Below are 21627 nucleotides of genomic sequence, written 5' to 3' on the forward strand. Positions count from 1 at the left end.
GGCAAAGACCCAAGACTCAAGACCCCAGCCTCGTCTCGATACCAAGACCCCAGCCTCAAGCCTCGATACCAAGACCCCAGCCTCAATACCAAGACCCCAGCCTCAAGGCCAACACCCCAGCCTCGAGCCTCAATTCCAAGACCCCAGCCTTGAGCCTCAGGTCCCAAAGCCTGTCTCCAAGCCTCAAGACCAACACCCCTGCCTCGAGCCTGAAGACCAAGACCCCAGCCTCGAGCCTCAATACCCCAGCTTCATGTCCCGAAACCTATCTTCATGCCTCAAGCCCAAGACCACAGGCTCGAGCCTCAGGGTCAGGACCCAGACTCAAGCCTCAGGGCCAGGACCCAACCACAATGCAAAGACCCAAGCCTCAAGACCCCAGCCTCAAGTCTCGATACCAAGACCCCAGCTTCGAGTCTCGAGCCTCAAGACCCCAGGCTCGAACCTCAAGACCAAGACCCCAGCCTCGACCCTCAAGTCCCTAAGCCTGTCTCCAAGCCTCAAGAGTAAGACCCCTGCCTCGAGCCTCAAGACCAAGATCCCAGCCTCGATCCTCAAGACCAAGACCCTAACCTCGATCCTCGAGCCTCAAGACCCCAGCCTCGAACCACAAGACCAAGAGCCCAGCCTCGAGCCTCAATGCCAAGAGCCCGGCCTCGAGTCTCAAGGCCAAGACCCCAGCCTCGAGCCTCAAGGCCAAGATCCCAGCCTCAAGCCTCAAGCCCAAGACCCCAGCCTCGATCCTCAAGAACAAGACCCCATCTTCGAGCATGAAGACCCCAGCTTCGAGCCTTAGGCCTCAAGACCCCAGCATCGAGCCTCAAGTCTCCAAGTCTGTCTCCAAGCCCCAAGACCAAGACACCAACCTTGAGCCTCAAGGCCAAGACCCCAGCCTCAAGCCTCAAGGCCAAGACCCCTGCCTCGAGCCACAAGACCACGAGCCCAGCCTCGAGCCTCAATGCCAAGAGCCCGGCCTCGAGTCTCAAGGCCAAGACCCCAGCCTCGAGCCTCAAGGCCAAGATCCCAGCCTCAAGCCTCAAGCCCAAGACCCCAGCCTCGATCCTCAAGAACAAGACCCCATCTTCGAGCATGAAGACCCCAGCTTCGAGCCTCAGGCCTCAAGACCCCAGCATCGAGCCTCAAGTCTCCAAGTCTGTCTCCAAGCCCCAAGACCAAGACACCAACCTTGAGCCTCAAGGCCAAGACCCCAGCCTCAAGCCTCAAGGCCAAGACCCCTGCCTCGAGCCACAAGACCAAGAGCCCAGCCTCGATCCTCAAGGCCAAGAGCCCAGCCTCGACCCTCAAGGCCAAGACCCCAGCCTGAAGACTCAGGGCCAAGACTCCAACGTCAAACCTTAAGGCCAAGACCCAGCGTCAAGGCCAAGACCCAGCCTCAAGGCCAAGACTCAAGCCTCAAGCCTCCAGCCTCAAAACCTCAGCCGCAAGTCTCGATACAAAGACCCCGGCTTCGATTCCAAGACCCCAGCCTCAAGCCTCGATACCAAGACCCTAGCCTCAATAACAAGATCCCAGTCTCAGGTCCCCTAGTCTGTCTCCGAGCCTCAACCCAAAGACTCCAGCCTCGAGCCTCAAAAACCCAGCTTAAAGTCCCCAAGCCTCAAGCCCAAGACCCGAGCCTCAAACCTCAAGTTCAAGACCCCAGCGTTAAGCCTCAAGACCCCATCCTCAAGCCCTCATGTCCTCAAGGCTGTCTCCAAGCCTCAAGACCAAGAGCCCAGCCTCAAGCCTCAAGGCCAAGAGCCCAGACTCGAGCCTCAAGACCAGCACCCTGCCTCGAGCCTCAAGCCCAAGACCCCAGCCTCGAGCATCAAGATCCCAGCCTCGAGCCTCAGGCCTCAAGACCCCAGCTTCGAGCATCAAGTCTCCAAGTCTGTCTCCAAGCCTCAAGACCAATAGCCCAGCCTCGAGCCTCAAGACCCCAGACTCAAGCCTCAATACCGCAGCTTCATGTTCCCAAGCCTATCTTCATGCCTCAAGCCCAAGAACCCAGCTTGATAATCAAGCCCAAGACCCCAGCTTTGAGCCTCAAGCCGAAGAGCCCAGCCTCGAGCCTCAAGACCAAGACCCCAGCCTCAAGGCTCAAGACCGAGAGCCCAGCCTCGAGCCTCAAAGCCAAGATCCCAGCCTCGAGCCTCAAGCCGAAGAGCCCAGCCTCGAGCCTCAAGACCAAGACCCCAGCCTCAAGGCTCAAGACCAAGAGCCCTGCCTCGAGCCACAAGACCAAGAGCCCAGCCTCGATCCTCAAGGCCAAGAGCCCAGCCTCGATCCTCAAGGCCAAGACCCCAGCCTGAAGACTCAAGGCGAAGACTCCAGTCTCAAGGCTCAAGGCCATGACCCCAGCCTCAAGCCTCAAGGCCAAGACCCAGCCTCAAGTCCTAGACTCCAGCCTCAAGACTCCAACCTCAAGCCTCAAGGCCAAGACCTAGCCTCAAGGCCAAGACCCAGCTTCAAGGCCAAGACCCAACCTCAAGGCCAAGACCCAACCCTCAAAATCCCAGCCGCAAGTCTCGATACCAAGACCCCGGCCTCGATACCAAGACCCCAGCCTCAAGCCTCGATACCAAGACCCTAGCCTCAATACCAAGACCCCAGTCTCATGTCCCCAAGCCTGTCTCCAAGCCTCAAGCCGAAGACCCCAGCCTCGAGCCTCAAGCCCAAGAGCCCATCCTCGAGCCTCAAGGCCAAGACCCCATCCTCGAGACTCAAGACCCCAGCTTCGAGCCTCAAGACCAAGAGCCCAGCCTCGAGCCTCAAGGCCAGGACCCCAGCCTCAAGGGCAAGACCCCAGCCTCATGACTCAAGGGGACGACTCCAGGCTCAAGGCTCAAGGCCATAACCCCAACCTCAAGCCTCAAGGCCAAGACCCAGCCTCAAGGCCAAGACCCAGCCTCAATGCTAAGACCCAAGCCTCAAGGCCAAGACCAAAACCTCAAAACCCATCTGCAAGTCTCGATACCAAGACCCCAGCCTCAAGCCTCGATACCAAGACCCTAGCGTCAATACCAAGATCCCAGTCTCAGGTCCCCTAGTCTGTCTCCAAGCCTCAAGCCCAAGACCCCAGCCTTGAGCCTCAAAACCCCAGCTTCAAGTCCCCAAGCCTGTCTCCAAGCTTCAAGGCCAAGATTCCAGCCTCGAGCCTCAAGGCCAAGACCCCTGCCTTGAGCCTCAAGACCTCCATCCTCAAGCCCTCAAGTCCCCAAGCCTGACTCCAAGCCTCAAGACCAAGACACCAGTTCGAGCCTCAAGGCCAAGAATCCAGCCTCAAGCCTCAAGGCCACGACCCCTGCCTCGAGCCTCAAGACCAGAGCCCAGCCTCGAGCTTCAAGGCCAAGACCCCATCCTCGAGACTCAAGACCCCAGCTTCGAGCCTCAAGCCTCAAGACCCCAGCTTCGAGCGTCAAGACCAACAGCCCAGCCTCGAGCCTCAAGGCCAGGACCCCAGCCTCAAGGGCAAGACCCCAGCCTCATGACTCAAGGGGACGACTCCAGGCTCAAGGCTCAAGGCCATAACCCCAACCTCAAGCCTCAAGGCCAAGACCCAGCCTCAACGCTAAGACCCAAGCCTCAAGGCCAAGACCAAAACCTCAAAACCCCATCTGCAAGTCTCGATACTGTTACGTACCCCGTAACTGGGTTGCCAAACCAGCAGAAATGGATCACTCAGTTGGAGTCTGGAGTACTAGAACTAAGAAAGTTTTATTAAAGAAACAAGCAACACAGTAATCGAAAGGATAATAAATGCAACAGTTCAGTGATGATAAACACACATGTGCACAGCATTAAGATGACAGCATCAATCAAGCTCTATCGTTGTCTAGGGGTAAATGACCAATTTCAAAATGACTCAAAGTTCAGTCCAGTTAGTAGTTCAGTTCGCAGTAATCGTTGCCATGGCGGTGGACAACGTGGGGGAAGAGAGAGATAGAATAGGAACAACTGATCATTCAGAACACTGCTTCACTCACAGACCAGCAAGATGGCTCACAGACCAGCGAGATGGCTCACAAACAGCTTTTGGGCGGGTCCTTGGTGATGTCACCTGAGGTCACCGACTGTGACCCCTCCTCCAGATGCGGTCGATCCTCTGCAGTGAACCCGGCACCCAGGCAAGGGCGGACACACACCGGGTTCCCGCTGATCGTACCTTTCCACCCTTGTTGTTGTCTGGCACTTCTCACCCACTCGTGAGAGGCGCACCGCTTCCAGGGTCTCGTTACCTCGGGTGGCGTGTGTGTTGTCTTAGCGGACCTGTCCCTTTTTATCCCCCGCTGGGGTATCGCCTGTCCATCACTTCAAACAGTTCAAGGTTCAAAGAGGGGAGCCGCTCCAGACAGCTCTCTCTCCCACATTCCTTCATTACACATCTCCAGACGCTGCTCCATTGTTCCTTATCTCTCCTTCCCCTGAGGGCAGGTGGCAGACCAACTGCTGATGCCACTGATGCTAGCCCAGGCCAGCAAACATCTTAATTTTATGTGTATTCTCGTAACAATACCAAGACCCCAGCCTCAAGCCTCGATACCAAGACCCTAGCCTCAATACCAAGATCCCAGTCTCAGGTCCCCTAGTCTGTCTCCAAGCCTCAAGCCCAAGACCCCAGCCTCGAGCCTCAAAACCCCAGCTTCAAGTCCCCAAGCCTGTCTCCAAGCTTCAAGGCCAAGATTCCAGCCTCGAGCCTCAAGGCCAAGACCTCTGCCTCGAGCCTCAAGACCTCCATCCTCAAGCCCTCAAGTCCCCAAGCCTGACTCCAAGCCTCAAGACCAAGACACCAGTTCGAGCCTCAAGGCCAAGAATCCAGCCTCAAGCCTCAAGGCCACGACCCCTGCCTCGAGCCTCAAGACCAGAGCCCAGCCTCGAGCCTCAAGGCCAAGACCCCATCCTCGAGACTCAAGACCCCAGCTTCGAGCCTCAAGCCTCAAGACCCCAGCTTCGAGCGTCAAGACCAACAGCCCAGCCTCGAGCCTCAAGGCCAGGACCCCAGCCTCAAGGGCAAGACCCCAGCCTCATGACTCAAGGGGATGACTCCAGGCTCAAGGCTCAAGGCCATAACCCCAACCTCAAGCCTCAAGGCCAAGACCCAGCCTCAAGGCCAAGACCCAGCCTCAACGCTAAGACCCAAGCCTCAAGGTCAAGACCAAAACCTCAAAACCCCATCTGCAAGTCTCGATACCAAGACCCCAGCCTCAAGCCTCGATACCAAGACCCTAGCCTCAATACCAAGATCCCAGTCTCAGGTCCCCTAGTCTGTCTCCAAGCCTCAAGCCTAAGACCCCAGCCTCGAGCCTCAAAACCCCAGCTTCAAGTCCCCAAGCCTGTCTCCAAGCTTCAAGGCCAAGATTCCAGCCTTGAGCCTCAAGGCCAAGACCCCTGCCTCGCGCCTCAAGACCTCCATCCTCAAGCCCTCAAGTCCCCAAGCCTGACTCCAAGCCTCAAGACCAAGACACCAGTTCGAGCCTCAAGGCCAAGACTCCAGCCTCAAGCCTCAAGGCCACGACCCCTGCCTCGAGCCTCAAGACCAGAGCCCAGCCTCGAGCCTCAAGGCCAAGACCCCATCCTCGAGACTCAAGACCCCAGCTTCGAGCCTCAAGCCTCAAGACCCCAGCTTCGAGCCTCAAGACCAAGAGCCCAGCCTCAAGCCTCAAGGCCAGGACCCCAGCCTCAAGGGCAAGACCCCAGCCTCATGACTCAAGGGGACGACTCCAGGCTCAAGGCTCAAGGCCATAACCCCAACCTCAAGCCTCAAGGCCAAGACCCAGCCTCAAGGCCAAGACCCAGCCTCAACGCTAAGACCCAAGCCTCAAGGCCAAGACCAAAACCTCAAAACCCCATCTGCAAGTCTCGATACCAAGACCCCAGCCTCAAGCCTCGATACCAAGACCCTAGCCTCAATACCAAGATCCCAGTCTCAGGTCCCCTAGTCTGTCTCCAAGCCTCAAGCCCAAGACCCCAGCCTCGAGCCTCAAAACCCCAGCTTCAAGTCCCCAAGCCTGTCTCCAAGCTTCAAGGCCAAGATTCCAGCCTCGAGCCTCAAGGCCAAGACCCCTGCCTCGAGACTCAAGACCTCCATCCTCAAGCCCTCAAGTCCCCAAGCCTGACTCCAAGCCTCAAGACCAAGACACCAGTTCGAGCCTCAAGGCCAAGACTCCAGCCTCAAGCCTCAAGGCCACGACCCCTGCCTCGAGCCTCAAGACCAGAGCCCAGCCTCGAGCCTCAAGGCCAAGACCCCATCCTCGAGACTCAAGACCCCAGCTTCGAGCCTCAAGCCTCAAGACCCCAGCTTCGAGCCTCAAGACCAAGAGCCCAGCCTCGAGCCTCAAGGCCAGGACCCTAGCCTCAAGGGCAAGACCCCAGCCTCATGACTCAAGGGGACGACTCCTGCCTCGAGCCTCAAGACCAGAGCCCAGCCTCGAGCCTCAAGGCCAAGACCCCATCCTCGAGACTCAAGACCCCAGCTTCGAGCCTCAAGCCTCAAGACCCCAGCTTCGAGCCTCAAGACCAAGAGCCCAGCCTCGAGCCTCAAGGCCAGGACCCCAGCCTCAGCCCCTTCCATACATCTTTGCCCAGGCCTGCGCCCTGGAAACCTTCCAAGGCGCAAGTCCATGATCTCATGAGACTAATGGATGCCTATATATAATTCTCCTCAGTCGTTGTAACTGGATTTAGCCATAAATCTAGCTCAGTTAAATGGATCAGATGGCACAAGCTAGAAATTTCTTTTAACGTCTGAATGTTATTAAAATACAGGCTTAATTTTTCCAGTTCATGTAACCCCACACAAGGAAACACTTACAGTTATTCATGAAACAACTGACAATTTTGAATTTAATACTGCACTTTCTAATTTTTCCCCAAGAAACATATTAAAACCAACTGTGATAACAAATTATGTTACAAATCTGTCAGCATCAATAGACTGAAACTAGAGATACAATCAGCTTTAATTGTAAGAACTGTTACAATAGGTTCCACCTGAGAAAGCAAAATGTGCACAACAGTTCACTATCTGGCGCACAAACTGAACCAACCTACCCAATTTTCATATGTTTCAGGATTTTGAAAACATAAATATTCTGATATCGCAAAGATTTCAAAATACTGTGAAGATTCATTGAGGGATTAAAATATCTCAAAAAGGTTTCAAATTATGAAAGAAAATGAAATAAAACAGTGGGAATACTTAAGTGCACTCAGCAAGGTCTTCTTACAGCCTTTCCATTGAAATAAATGGTCTCACTGATTGCGATTTATTCCATGCTATCTACCTGATCATTATATCCACTAACGTCAGCTTGGGAAAATCCAGGGGAAAATGTGCCTTCAAGTACAGTAACTTTCATGAGAAAGACACACGTACTGAGAAATATTGAATCAGAATCAGGTTTAATATCAGCGACAAATGTTGTGAAATCTGTTAACTTAGCAGTAGCAGTGGAAAGCAATACAAGATAAATATAGAAAAAAAACAAATAAATCAATTACAATCAGTATATAACGTATCTAAAATAGGTAAATTAAAAATGGTGCAAAATAAAATAAATAAAGTGAGGTAGTGTTAATGGGTTCAATATCCATTCAGTACTTGGGTAGCAGCAGAAGAAGCTGTTCCTGAATCGCTGAGTGTGTGCATTTAGGCTTCTGTACCTCCTTCCTGATGGTAATAATGAGAAGAGGGCACGTCCTGGCTGATGAGAGGTCATTAATAATGGACGGTGGTTTTGAAGACGTCTTGGATAGCAGAGAGGCTTGAGGCAGCTCATTGTAACTCTCTGATGCTTCTTTAGTCCTGAGCAGTAGACAATGAAGCAGCCTGTTACAATGCTCTCCACGGTACAATTGTAGCAATTCAGCATCAGCTCAGTTCCATTTCCCATCACGTCATGGCCCATTGGATCCAATCATCAAAGTGAAATTGACTTGTCAGTTGTATTATTATGCAAAGTCACTGGTTAGCTTTAATACAATTATTTACCGCCTAGTTCACATCACCATTCTAGATCTTTAAAGCTACACTTCCATTTTTAACCTCAACTCAAAATAACACGTTGATCCCTCTTTCTTAAAAGAAAAATGATGCTGATGGATTGCAGGAGTTTCTGTCCAAACACAAATTGGAAAATATAGAACACAACAAAACACAGCAATAAATACCAATAAAGATTAATCACCTGTTCACTTAATGATGATTGACAATTTTTATTTAGGTAAATTGGAACAATGGCCACCAGTTGTGGCTCATGTGAAACTGATCCCTATGCTACAAAGAGTAACTGGCTTCTCAGCACAGTACATATCATCCCTGGACTCAATGCACGGAAGCCTGCAACCTGCTAAAGTGCAATTCTGTTATGGATCTGCTGGTTAGCTATCAACATGATACAGACCATCAAAGGTTTAAAGATTTCAGTGAAAAAAACTTCCTTACATTATTTTCTGCATGGTTTGGGCATTAATATGATGTTATTAAGCAGTAATGATTGTAAATCCATATAAAATTGCACCTCACCCACATCATCCATGTTTCTGTCTGAACACCATAAATTATTTAAATTATGATAACAAAGACTGAAGAACCCATGTTCAGATACAAAGTTGGAAGACATTACTTACCAAGGAGAGCAGTACACTTACCTCCAGACTGACAACTGCATTTCTTGACAAGTCTAATGACTTCAGTCTTTTGAAATTCAACAATGAAACACTGAGAGTGACAATTTTCTCACGGTAGGATCCATGCACTGAAAAAGTCACCACCTCATCTAAGAAGAAAGCAAATAATTTAAATGCATCTCTCCTTCACCAATGACATATCTGTTTCTTCCATGCCTGTGTAAATATCACAATTGCAATTTGTTTTCTTAAAGCATTGAAGTGGATCACAAAATGTATTATCAAAGATTCTCTTGAGAAAATATAACTTGCAGAATTTTTGGGGAAAAATAAAAGGCATCCATGAACAATATCCACGTTGTTAATTTGCAAATTAACTACCAATCGACTGTCAAGGAAAATGATGGCAGGTCATGCAATGATTGGCGACACTCCACTGGCAGCATTACAAAACATGAGCTGTGCCCTTAATTTCCCTGAGAGTCTCCACGTTGCACTTTTAGCTTTCCACATAACTATCTCCTTTCTCTTGTGGACATTGAGGAAGAGGTTATTTGCCTGGCACCAGGCCTCAGCTTCTTCTACCTCCCACCTCTTGGCCATATTATCATTGTTGGTGATAAGCCTCACCACAGTCATGACATCGGCAAACTTAACAGTGTAATGTGACGAGAGTACACATAGATTAAGATGTTAGCTGTCCTGTGTTGGCACCAGTGGGATCAGCAGTTGGTCTGCCACCTGTCTTCAGGAGAAAGAGAGATAAGGAAAACAATGGAGCAGCATTTGGAGATGTTAATGAAGGAACAGGAGAGTTTAACGGAAGGAGAGCTGTTAAGATCGGATCCCCCTTTGAACCCTGAACTGTTTGAAGTGATGGACAGGCGATACCCCAGCAGGGGGATAAAAAGGGACAGGTTCGCTAAGGCAACACACACACCACGAGGTAACGAGACCCTGGAAGTGGTGCGCCTCCCACAAGTCGGTGGGAGTTTTGGAGGGCTAGTCGCGGGACCAAGCCATAGATGCACAGGGTGGAAAGGTACGATCGGCGGGAACCTGATGTGTGTCCACCCTTGCCTGGGTGCCAGGTTCATCGCAGAGAAATGATCGTATCTGGAAACGGAGGGGTCACAGTCGGTGACCTCAGAAGACATCACAAAGGGCTCGCCCGAAAGCTGACTGTGAAGAATATCGAAGGTCCGTGTGGAAGCCGTTTGAATATTCATTCGTTTTTGCTCTCTCTCTCTTTCCCCCCACTGTCCATCGCCACGGCAGTGATTACTGTGAACTGAACTGAACTTTGCGTCACTTTGAAACTGGTCATTTACCCCTAGACGACGATAGAGCTTGATTGATCCTATTATCCTAGTTTCTGTGTACGTGTGTGTTTATCATTGCTGAACTGTTGTATTCATTATCCTTTTGATTAGAGTACTGTGTTGCTTATTTCTTTAATAAAACTTCCTTAGTTCTAGTAATCCAGACTCCAACTGAGTGATCCATTTCTGCTGGTTTGGCAACCCAGTTACGGGGTACGTAACAGTAACTACTCCTGTGTTTTCATGAGCAGAGTATACAATGTGGCCACAACACACAGCCCGGGGGAGGGCGGGGGGAGGACTCATGTTGAGGTTGATGAAGGGGAGGAGCAGTTATTTATCATATCTATCCAAAGGCTACTGGTTTGAAAGTCCAACTGCTAGTGAATAAATACTGAATAAATCATGAACACAGAAAGACACACTGGGATCTTGTAGACACAGCAATTATTGAACACCAGTTTATATATGGACAACATAAATATCAACATGGCACCGCCCAAATTCAATTTTTGACCAACAAATTGGAATATTCGTTTAAATAAACTGCACTCTTTTCATCCTGGTAAAGAAACAGATTTTCCTCTCTATCTTTATCCAAGTTTACTTTCCCTCTGTTACAGGACAGTTATCTACTGTACTGTTATAAACATGGAGGTGGCTAGCTTGTCCCTTCAAAAGGGTCCCTTGCTGTATGTATAACAATGCACTGCATTGTATACCCCCAAATAAATAACTGTTGCCTGTCCTGCTGAGTTCCTCCAGTATTTTGTGAGTGTTAAGTGTATAAAAGTTCAGTCGAATGGATTATATAGGCTTATTTCCATTTCAGAGGAATACAGTGCAGAGTATACAGATACAATATACTCCCAAGGACTGACCTTGGTACCTGGTATGATTCTGATACATTAACTGTGATATAACCATATAACAATTACAGCACGGAAACAGGGCATCTCGGCCCTTCTAGTCCGTGCCCAACTCTTACTTTCACCTAGTCCCACCGACCAGCACTCAGCCCATAACCCTCTATTCCTTTCCTGTCCATATATCTATCCAATTTAACTTCAAACGACAACATCAAACCTGCCTCAACCACTTCTGCTGGAAGCTCGTTCCACACAGCTACCACTCTCTGAGTAAAGAAGTTCCCCCTCATGTTACCCCTTAACTTTTGTCCTTTAACTCTCAACTCATGTCCTCTTGTTTGAATCTCCCCCATTCTCAATGGAAAGAGCCTATGCACGTCAACTCTCTCAATCCCCCACATAATTTTAAACACCTCTATCAAGTCCCCCCTCAGCCTTCTACGCTTCAAAGCATAAAGACCTAACTTGTTCAACCTTTCTCTGTAACTTAGGAGATGAAACCCAGGCAATATTTTAGTAAATCTCCTCTGTACTCTCTCCATTTTTTTGGCATCTTTCCTATAATTCAGTGACCAGAACTGTACACAATACTCCAAATTTGGCCTTACCAATGCCTTATACAATTTCAACATTACATCCCAACTCCTATACTTAGTGCTCTGATTAATAAAGGCCAGCAGACCAAAAGCTTTCTTCACCACCCTATCCACATGAAATTCCACCTTCAGGGAACTATGCACCATTATTCCTAGATCCCTCTGTTCTACAGCATTCTTCAATACCCTACCATTTACCATGTATGTCCTATTTTGATTAGTCCCACCAAAATGTAGCACCTCACATTTTTCAGCATTAAACTCCATCTGCCATCTTTCAGCCTACTCTTCTAACTGGCCTAAATCTCTCTGCAAGCTTTGAAAACCTACTTCATTATCCACAACGGCAACTATCTTAGTATCATCTGCATACTTACTAATCCAATTTACCACCCCTCACCCCCTCTTATATGCCAAACAAGACTGGACCCAGTACAGATCCCTGAGGCACACCGCTACACACTGTCCTCCAATCTGACACACAGTTATCCACCACTACTCTCTGGCATCTCCCATCCAGCCACTGCTGAATCCATTTTACTACTTCGATATTAGTGCCTAACGATTGAACCTTCCTAACCACCCTTCCATGTGGATCCTTGTCAAAGGCCTTACTGAAGTCCATATAGGCAACATCCACTGCTTTACCCTCGTCAACTTTCCTAGTAACCTCATCAATATATTGTTCTATTCAGAATTACTGGCTTCTATAAAAGATGTTCTGCTTAAGTTCTCTCTCAACTTGATTGCCTATGTTTGCACCAACCCAAGTGACATCCAAAGTCTTTAAAGAAATCAATTGCCATGTTAAATTACTTCTTCATACATAAACATACGTAAAGTCATATTTTATCAGCAAAATAAAAGCATTTTTGGGAAGCGAAAAGTGTGTGGACTCCAAAGGTAGAAATGTGAGAGGCTCAAAACTCACTTTCTTTTAGGCATTGGAGATAAAACACTGCAGCAAATATTTGAAGTGTAGGTATAAGATGTAAAAATTTAAAACATGAAGTTACATTACTGTCATATACACCAAAGTGCTATGAAATTCAGGGTTCATTTAAATCTCATGACTCAACAATAGATACAAGCTCGTGATGCAAATTCTCAAAAACTGCAGATGCTTGTCTGAAATAAAATCAGAAGATGCCCTAAGGATTTAAAAGATCAGGCGAGGCAGCATCAATGGAAGCGGAAACCGTTTACACTTCAAATCCACAATCCGGCATCAGGTCACCGAAATAAAACATCATCTCTGATTCTCTTCCCACAGAACTTCTGGTAATTACCCCCCTTCACCATTCCCATTCCTGTTTCCTTCTCTTACTCCTTCTTCCCTGCCCATCACTCTTCCATTACTTCCATGGTCTTCTACCCTCTCCTGTTAGATTCCTCCTTCTCCTTTATCTTTTTCACCTATCATCTTCCCAGCTCTTTACTTCACCCCTCCTCCACTGTCCCAGTTTCACCTGTCACCTACCACCTTGTTCTCCATCCTCCTCTCCCCCCAACTTCTAGCTGTAATGTCTCATCTTTTCTCCTCAGTCCTGATGAAGGGTCTTGGCCGAAACATCAACTGTTTACACTTTACCAGAAATGCTGCCTAGCCTGCTGAGTTTTTCCAGCATTTTGTGTGTGTCCAGCAGAGCTTTTCAGTAACCGCGCCGCAGATCAGAAGGAACAGTGCTCCTGATTTGGAGTCAAGTCAAACATCTCACCCAGGCACCAACCATCTCTACTTTATATAATGTCACCTGCCCTCCAAAGATGCAACAGGGCATCAGCGGGAAGGCCCAATGTGGGATACGGACACTGTAGGGATGTTACGTACATGGTTTTGACCCAAAGAAAGAAACGGAAGGAGTGTTTATTCAGCGAGGAAATGTGACAACAGCTCCATACTTGGTCCAGGGTTAACTTCTGGCTTTCTCTCACACTCCTTGTCCATCTGCTACCGACAGCGAACCACCATGTTCTTCTGGGCACCAGCAAATCCCATCTCCAGTTAGCTTAAGACAACACAAATCAGAATATGATGCATCCCACAATGTACTTACAAGCATATTACAAAATCAACATAAGTATCTTCATTATAAACAGTATAGAAACAATATATACACATTTACACATCCTAATTACTAAAGCAATGGAACATTCTGCAGTGTATGCTGGGAAGGTACCAAAAAAACCAACCGATTACAAGAATATAGGGGCGGGGGGGGGAGTTATTGAAGTGCCCACAGTCAGCACAACGACAGCAGGGTTTACACTGAGTGCGATTACTGAGCACTCTACATCACAAGGATAACACTAACTGCTCATGAAGATGTGACAGCTACTGTTTTATCTCGACCACTATCCGCCCCAGCCACTGGAGCCCAGGTGGAAACCCACACCCACAGGCCCAGCCTCTTACCTGATCTCACGTTGCTCAGCTGTGCCTTGTCCCTGATCCATTCTTCAGTTGCTACCACCTGCATTGCCGTCATTCTCCTCTCTCTGAACATCGTTCCTCTCTCACGATCCTCTTTTTCCTCCTTGTCACTAAACACTTTCCTTCTCTCACAATCGTCTTTCTTCTTCCCTGTCCGGGACAACGGAGTTGCGCATGCGCTCGCTAACGACGGCTGAGTACTGATTCTGAACCACGTGACCGCTGTGTGAATTCCTGCGCAAATCGAGACAAGAAACTCCACGACCTCTTTCCTTGGCAAAGGACGGCGCACACAGTGGCCGGACATTTGTAAATTTGCTAAACCACTTGTATAATTATGACGCCAATAATGGAAAACGTGTTATTTCATATACACTGAAACAATGTCGCAGGGACAACCCGCGTTAAAGGAAACCAGCAGGAGCGTGCATTAATAAATATATATTTATATTTCAAATTTACTCGGTTGTCTGCGAATAGAATTATTCCCATAACTCTCATTTTTTTAGATTTGTATGACTGGGTGAAAATAATGACCTTAATCAGCAGCAGTGAGGAGCTGCATTGATCCTCAGCCACCCCCTTGTGAGCTCTAAACTTCACAATTTCAAAAGCCAGAGTTCTCTCGAAATTTTGGTTCCTAAACCACCAGGAACTGAAAACCACGCTGAAGCTCTTTGCTCCCCTCAGTCAGGCAGAAGGCCTTGCTTTCTTTGAACAATTTAATTTTGATGGAAAGACTATTGGGGTGTCAATCATCCAAAACAATAAGATAGTGTGGTTGATTTGTTCTGATGGTGGGAATGTGGAGACTGGATTCCAGTCTGGGATGGGGTCTCCAACGCACCGGATGCAAGAGGCTGCAGAGGCTTTTAGACTCAGCCGGGTCCATCATGGCCACAGTCTCCTCACCAGCAAGGAGATCTTCCAGAGGCGGTGTGGTGTCTTTAATATTTCAAAAATATGTGAGATATCTTGTATGCCGTTGATTATTAAGCATTTTTGTTCTGTTAAATAATTAACTAGGGGTAAAATATTTAAAAATCGTTATTTACGTCATCGCGCTACCACGTGACCCGCGCTTCGTTAAAAGTCAAATCTAAGTTTGCTCTGGATTTTGGTCTCTCCGCGTTTTATTTGAATTAATTTAATGTTTTGAATTTGTAAAACATAACATTGGCGACGAGGTGTTTAAAATGACGCCGAGACGGCTGCCGACCCGTAAAAGCGGAGAGAGAAGTTGGAAGTGGGGAAAAAACAGCTTATCGCAGCCCAGCAGGTGGAAAGACGGTCAAGTTTTGTTAAATTCACAAAACGGGAGAATTCGCGATTACTATCCGGCTGATAGTAATCATTAAACAATCAGAAATGGCTGCCTACATCGGAACTGTTGACGAGTTTGATGAGCTCACAGGTAATTGTCTCGTGTATACTGAGCTATTGGAACAGGATTGTGAAGCAAATGAAATGGCCAACGAGAAGCGAGAGCCAATTTTGCTGAGTTCTTCAGGTTTAAAGGCATACAGGTCGCTTCGATGTTTGACTGTTCCAATGAAAATTGCAGAAATGAGCTTTGCAGATATTTAAACACAAACACATACTGTACTTAGATAATGCAAAAACTAATCTGTTAAGGACTGAGAAAAATCACATGTTCCACTAATATAGTACTCTATCAATGCTCATGCATAAAGCATGAATTGGCATGATTTATGACTTAAATCAGTGATTAGAGACAAGAAACATTACAAGACATGGGATCAGAAATACACCATTCAGCCCATTGAGTTTGTTCTATCATTACATCATGGCTGATCTATTATCCTCCTTAACTCCTTTCTCCTTTTATGCCCTGCAAATAAAGAACCTATTGGCCTCTGCAGCTACCTGTGGCAATGAATTCCATAGATACACTACCTTCTGGCTAAAGAAATTCCTCCTCATCACTGTTCTGAATGGCCCAGTATTCTGAGGCTGTGCCCTCTGGTCCTAGACTCACCCACTATAGGAAACATCCACTGTCTATTGCAGGCCTTTTAATATTTGACAGGTTTCAATGAGATCTCCCCTCATCCTTCTAAACTTGAGTGAGTACAGGCCCAGAGCCACCAAACTCTCCTCATACATTAACTCTTTCCTTCCTGGGATCATACCCATGAACCACTTCTGGACCCTCTCCAATGTTAGTGGTCTGACCAATATCTTATAAAGCTTCCCATTAAAACTGTATTCTAATATTCTCCTCAAAATGAATGCTAACATTGCAATTCCCTGCCTTCTTTGCTGATTAAACCTATAAGTTAACCTGTAGAAAATCCTGCACAAGAACTTGAATCTCCCTTTGCAAGTCTAAATTTTCAATTTTCTCCCCACTGAGAAAATGGTCTGCACCTTTCACCCCTTGTCTAAAGTGTATGACCATGCACTTCCTGACATTATATTCTATCTCCACATCTTTGCCCATTCTCTAAATCTGTGTAAATCCTTCAGTTGGCTCCATGTTTCCTCAATATGACCTGCACTTCCACCTATCTTCACATCATCGCCAAGCTTGGACATAAAGCCATCAATTTCATCATCCAAATCATTGGGATATAACATGAGAAGAAGCAGTCATAATACCGAGCCTTGTGGATCACCACTAGTCAGCGGCAGATAACTAGACTTATCTCCTTTTCTCAACTCTTTGCCACCTGCCAGCCAGCTGATCCTCTATCCACACTCATACCTTTCTTGACATATCATGGGCTCTGAACTTGTTATGCAGCCTCTTGTGTGACACCTTGTCAAAGGCTTTTTGAAAATCCAAGTAAAGAAAATTCACTCCTTTCTCTATCCTGCTTGTTATTTCCTTAAACAATTCCAAAAAAAATTGTCACGCAAAATTTCCACTTAAGGAAACCGTGCTAAGTTTGGTCTACTTTGTCATTCGCCTTTAAGTACCTGGAAATTTCATCCATACTAATGGACTCCAACACCTATCTAATCACTGAATTCAGTCAAACTGGCCCCATAATTTCCCTTTTTCTGCCTCTGACTCTTCTTGGAGAGAGCAGTGATATTTGCAATTTTCCAGTCCTCCAGTATCACATAATTCTTGAAAGATCATTATTAACAAATCCACAATCTGTTTAGCTACATCTTTCAGAACCCTGGGCTATCTTCAGATCTTTCAGCATCCCAAGCACCTTATCCTCAGTAATGGCATCTACACTCACTTCTGCTGCCTGACAGTTGAAGACTGACACAAAATATTTCAAAGTTGCTGGTGAACGCAGCAGGCCAAGCAGCATCTGTAGGAAGAGGTACAGTCGACGTTTCAGGCAGAGACCCTTCGTCAGGACTAACTGTAGAGTTAGTCCTGACGAAGGGTCTCGGCCTGAAACGTCGACTGTACCTCATCCTAGAGATGCTGCCTGGCCTGCTGCGTTCACCAGCAACTTTGATGTGTGTTGCTTGAATTTCCAGCATCTGCAGAATTCCTGTTGTTTGCGACACAAAATATTTAACTGCCTCCACCATTCCTTTCGCCCCTGTTAGTACCTCACCTGCACTCTTTTTTCCCAATGGTCCAACAACCACTACTGTATCTTTTTCACTCTTCATACATGTGGAAAAAAAACTTCTGGTATTCCCTTTTAGATTATTGACTAGCTTGCCTTCATACTTCAGGCAGGTGGAGCTCATCAGCCTTGGATGGCAGCCCGCCTAGGAGAAGGAAATTTTAAACATCTGCTGCCTTGCAGCCATACCCACCCCAGGGAAAGGCTTCGGGAGTAAACCCCAAGGAAGAAAACTGGAGCCGGGGTCCCGAAAGCATTTCAATGTTGTTCACAACTTCACTCTGGCAACATCTGTATCAGCACTTGCCCTTCCCTTGGACTACATCAGTGATGTAGAAGGGGGAACCCGCTGCATGGGCAACAGCCGATTCTTCAAATCTTCCCACCCAGGCTTGCGCCCTGGAGAGGACAAAGTCCAGCAGGTGCAAACCCGTGATCCCCTGGATCCACAGCTGCCTACTACTACCTTCATACTTCATCAGTTTTCTCCTTTATGGCTTGTTTAATTGTCTTTTGGCTTTAAAAAGCTTCCCAATCCTCTTACTTCTACAGATTTTTGCTATATTATATCTCCTCACTTTTCAAATATCCCACGTTTTTTAAAAATTGAAGGATTACGTGCACCGGTTTTGAAAGTAATGTGGCAATTATTTTTAAGTGAATTATGAATTAGTGAACAAGTGAGAATTGAACAACAGATTGCCATAAAATCTTCACAATGATGTGTATTTTTGTTGTTGTACAATGGTGCATTTATTATTGAATGGATTCTAATTCCAGCAGCTCTCTGAAATAGTGTTGATAGAAGATCGGAATAAGTAACTCGTAATAAACTGTCCAATGCCAAATTACAGTTTATGGTTTTAAAAATTGCTGCATCACAATAAATGCTGCTGAATTAAACTTGAATAAACAAGTTGTCCCACAGATTATAATGACAGTCATGTAATACTGTGAGTACTATTTTTCTTTCACAGTGACTCGCTCAGGATCTAACAAGTAAGATTTGTTGCCCGCTTTCTTGATTTGGCCAAAATGAAATGGATTGTGAGGTCAGTAATCCATCTTATTGTGCAGGGGGCCATTCAACAGTGGGATAGAAGCTGTCCTTGAGTCTGGTGGCTGTGTGTTTTCAGGCTTTTGTATCTTCTGTCCAATGGGAGGGGATAGAAGAGAGATTGTCTTGGGTGGCTGGGGCCCTTGATTATGTTGTCTGCTTTATCCAGGCCACTTTACTAAATACAGTCACTACAATTACTCCACATACAGAACAAACATCATCCCTGAAAGCAGTCTAGTGAATCAACTCATCCCTCAAGGGCAAGGATATTTATTTTTCAGTCAGGAGACTAAAGCAGTATGTTATATTCTAACAATCTCCAATACAGCAAGTTATAATTACTCCTGCACTGAAATCCTCTCACAATAAATGTTAATATCTCTTGTCTTAGTTGCTTGCTGTTTCTGCACACAGGATTTCGTAGCCTTTTGTACATGGGCTCCAGATTTCTCATTACATCAGTATTACACAATCTCTCACCATTATGGGTAACTTCACATTTTTTTGATGCTTTTCCATTTGTTCTTGCTCACTCAATCAGCTTGTCTATGTCACTTGAAGCTTCTTTGCATCCTCCTGCCAACCCATAGTCCCACCTTATTGTGTACCATCAGCAAATTTGGAAATGTGACATCTGAACCCTTCAAACAAATCATTGATTTGGATTGTGATAAGCTAAGACTAAAGTACTGTATCTTATCAACCATATTTCCAGTCTGAGAAAGTTTGGCTTATTTTTGTTCTTGTCTTCTGCCAGGTTAGCAATTTTCATTTCCTGTCAAGATATGATATTTAATTCTACATGCTGAAACCTGATACACCAACATCCTCTGTGGAGATAGAAGTTCTTCTGTTAGAGAAGACTTATAGAAACCCTTCTGAATATTCTTAAACACTGCATTTGCTGGTTCTCCCTTATTTATTCTGCTGCCAGTATACTCCAGTTAAACATGTCCCTTTCATAATTCCATATTCCACAAATTCCACCCTGATGTGACCCTGATGTTTTGAAACACTCAGAAATTGCAGTGTGTCCCATAAAAGATTACAACTGTTTAAAAAAATGTATTTATTAAATTCTCATAAAAATGAACACATTTACATTGTTACCAAAAAAATCCACAAATTCAAATTGTTAACAAATACTGTATACAATTCGCCTTGAGCTTCCCTTTTATATTTGCAGCCAAACACTTTCCATTTGATACCCTGTGCTAGCTTAACACTGCCATAGATCTGCAGGTAGGTTACCCAGAACTTCTAGCAATTCCTGTACCAGTGTCTCGTGGAAATCAGTAAACATGTTTTCGAATTCCACATTTGTGAGTTGGTTTTTATGCTGGGAAGTGACAGTAAGAAACTGCACTTATTTCTCAACAAATTCGCCCAAGTAAATCAGAAAAAGTGAATCAATTATACAAGCAAGACCAGAGGCAGTCAGGTTTGATGGTCAAATATTCTCTTACCACTTTTATTATTTGATGCAGCATCCCTCTTGTACTACTTTGCTGGATTCATGGAATCCTCTTCATCTGTGTCGTAAGTGAAGTTGTTTATGTGGTGATTGAAATTATAGCAAGGCAGGAAGCTAAATCATCTTTATTATAATCTCAAAAATAATAAGCAGTCTGAGAACAAGAAAATGTAAAAGATAGTACAGTACCCTGAAAGTCAAAAATAGATCATTCTTGAACTATACAGGTAAGACAGCATTTACAGAGGATTGCTAGTTTCACATTTTTGTTCAGATTCTGCATGATCATAATAAGACTAAAAAAAAGAAAGAACGAAACAAAGCTTGGGCTGTCATATTACATCGGCTAAAATTATTATTTGTCGTTATCTCCGCTCCTCTATACTTGAACAAAAAATTACTACAGAGGATTTAGAAAGGGTCAACTTACATCATATGAAAATATTGAATAAATGGCCTCCGAGTTTCTTCAAATTTAACCGAAGAATCCACAGTACCACTCCTAATTTTTTCCAAGTTTAGACATGCTATTGTTTGGGAAAACCACTTAAATGTAGTGGGGGGATTAGAATCTTTCCATTTAAATAGAATGGATCTTCTGGCTATTAATGTAACAAATGCAATTAGACGACAAGCTGACAAGGATAAAAGACTAGAGTCCATCACTGGTAGTCCAAAAATTGCAGTAATAGACTGAGGTTGAAAATCAATACGCAGAACTACTGAAATAATATCAAAAATATCCTTCCAATATTTTTCTAGAAGAGGACAAGACCAGAACATATGTGTCAAGGAAGCTACATCTATCACAAAGAGGATTTATGTGGCAGTAGAAGCGAGCTAACTTATCCTTGGACATATGTGTCAAGGAAGCTACATCTATCACAAAGAGGATTTATGTGGCAGTAGAAACGAGCTAACTTATCCTTGGACATGTGAGCCCTGTGAACCTCCTTCAGTTGTATCAGGGCGTGTCTGGCACACATTGAGGAAGTATTGACCAAATGGAGAATTTTCTCCCATTTCTCTGTAGATAAAGATATTTGAAGTTCTCTTTCCTGTTCATTTTGAATTTTATCAGATGTACCTAGATCTATTTTCATAATCAGATCACAAATAATTGCTATTAAGCTCTTCTGGTAGGGGTTTAAACCTAAAGTTCTTGACATACATCGTAAAAAGCAGCGGTCCCAACACCGACCTCTGTGGAATTCCACTGGTAACCGGTAGCCAGCCAGAATAGGATGCCTTTATTCCTACTCTGTGTTTTCTCCTGATCAGCCAATGCTCCATCCATGCTAGTAACTTACTTGTAATTCCACGGGCCCATATCTTGCAAAACAGCCTCATGTGCGTACCTTCTGAAAATCCAAGTACAGCACATGTACTGCATCTCCTTTCCCCACCCTGCTTGTAATTTCTTCAAAAAATTGCAGTAGGTTAGTCGAGTAGGATTTTCCTTTCAGGAAACCATGCTGGCTTTGGCCTATCTTGACATGTGCCTCCAGATATTCTGATATTCTGTGATCTGATCCCTAACAATCAATTCCAACAACTTCCCAACCACTGATGTCAGGCTAACAGGTCTGTAGTTTCCTTTCTGCTGCCTCACACTCTTTTTAAATAGCGGAGTAACATTTACTATTTTCCAGTCATCGTACAATGTCAGAATCTATTGATT

The sequence above is a fragment of the Mobula hypostoma genome, chromosome 7, assembly GCF_963921235.1.
Source record: "Mobula hypostoma chromosome 7, sMobHyp1.1, whole genome shotgun sequence".
NCBI classification, from domain to species: Eukaryota; Metazoa; Chordata; class Chondrichthyes; order Myliobatiformes; family Myliobatidae; genus Mobula; species Mobula hypostoma.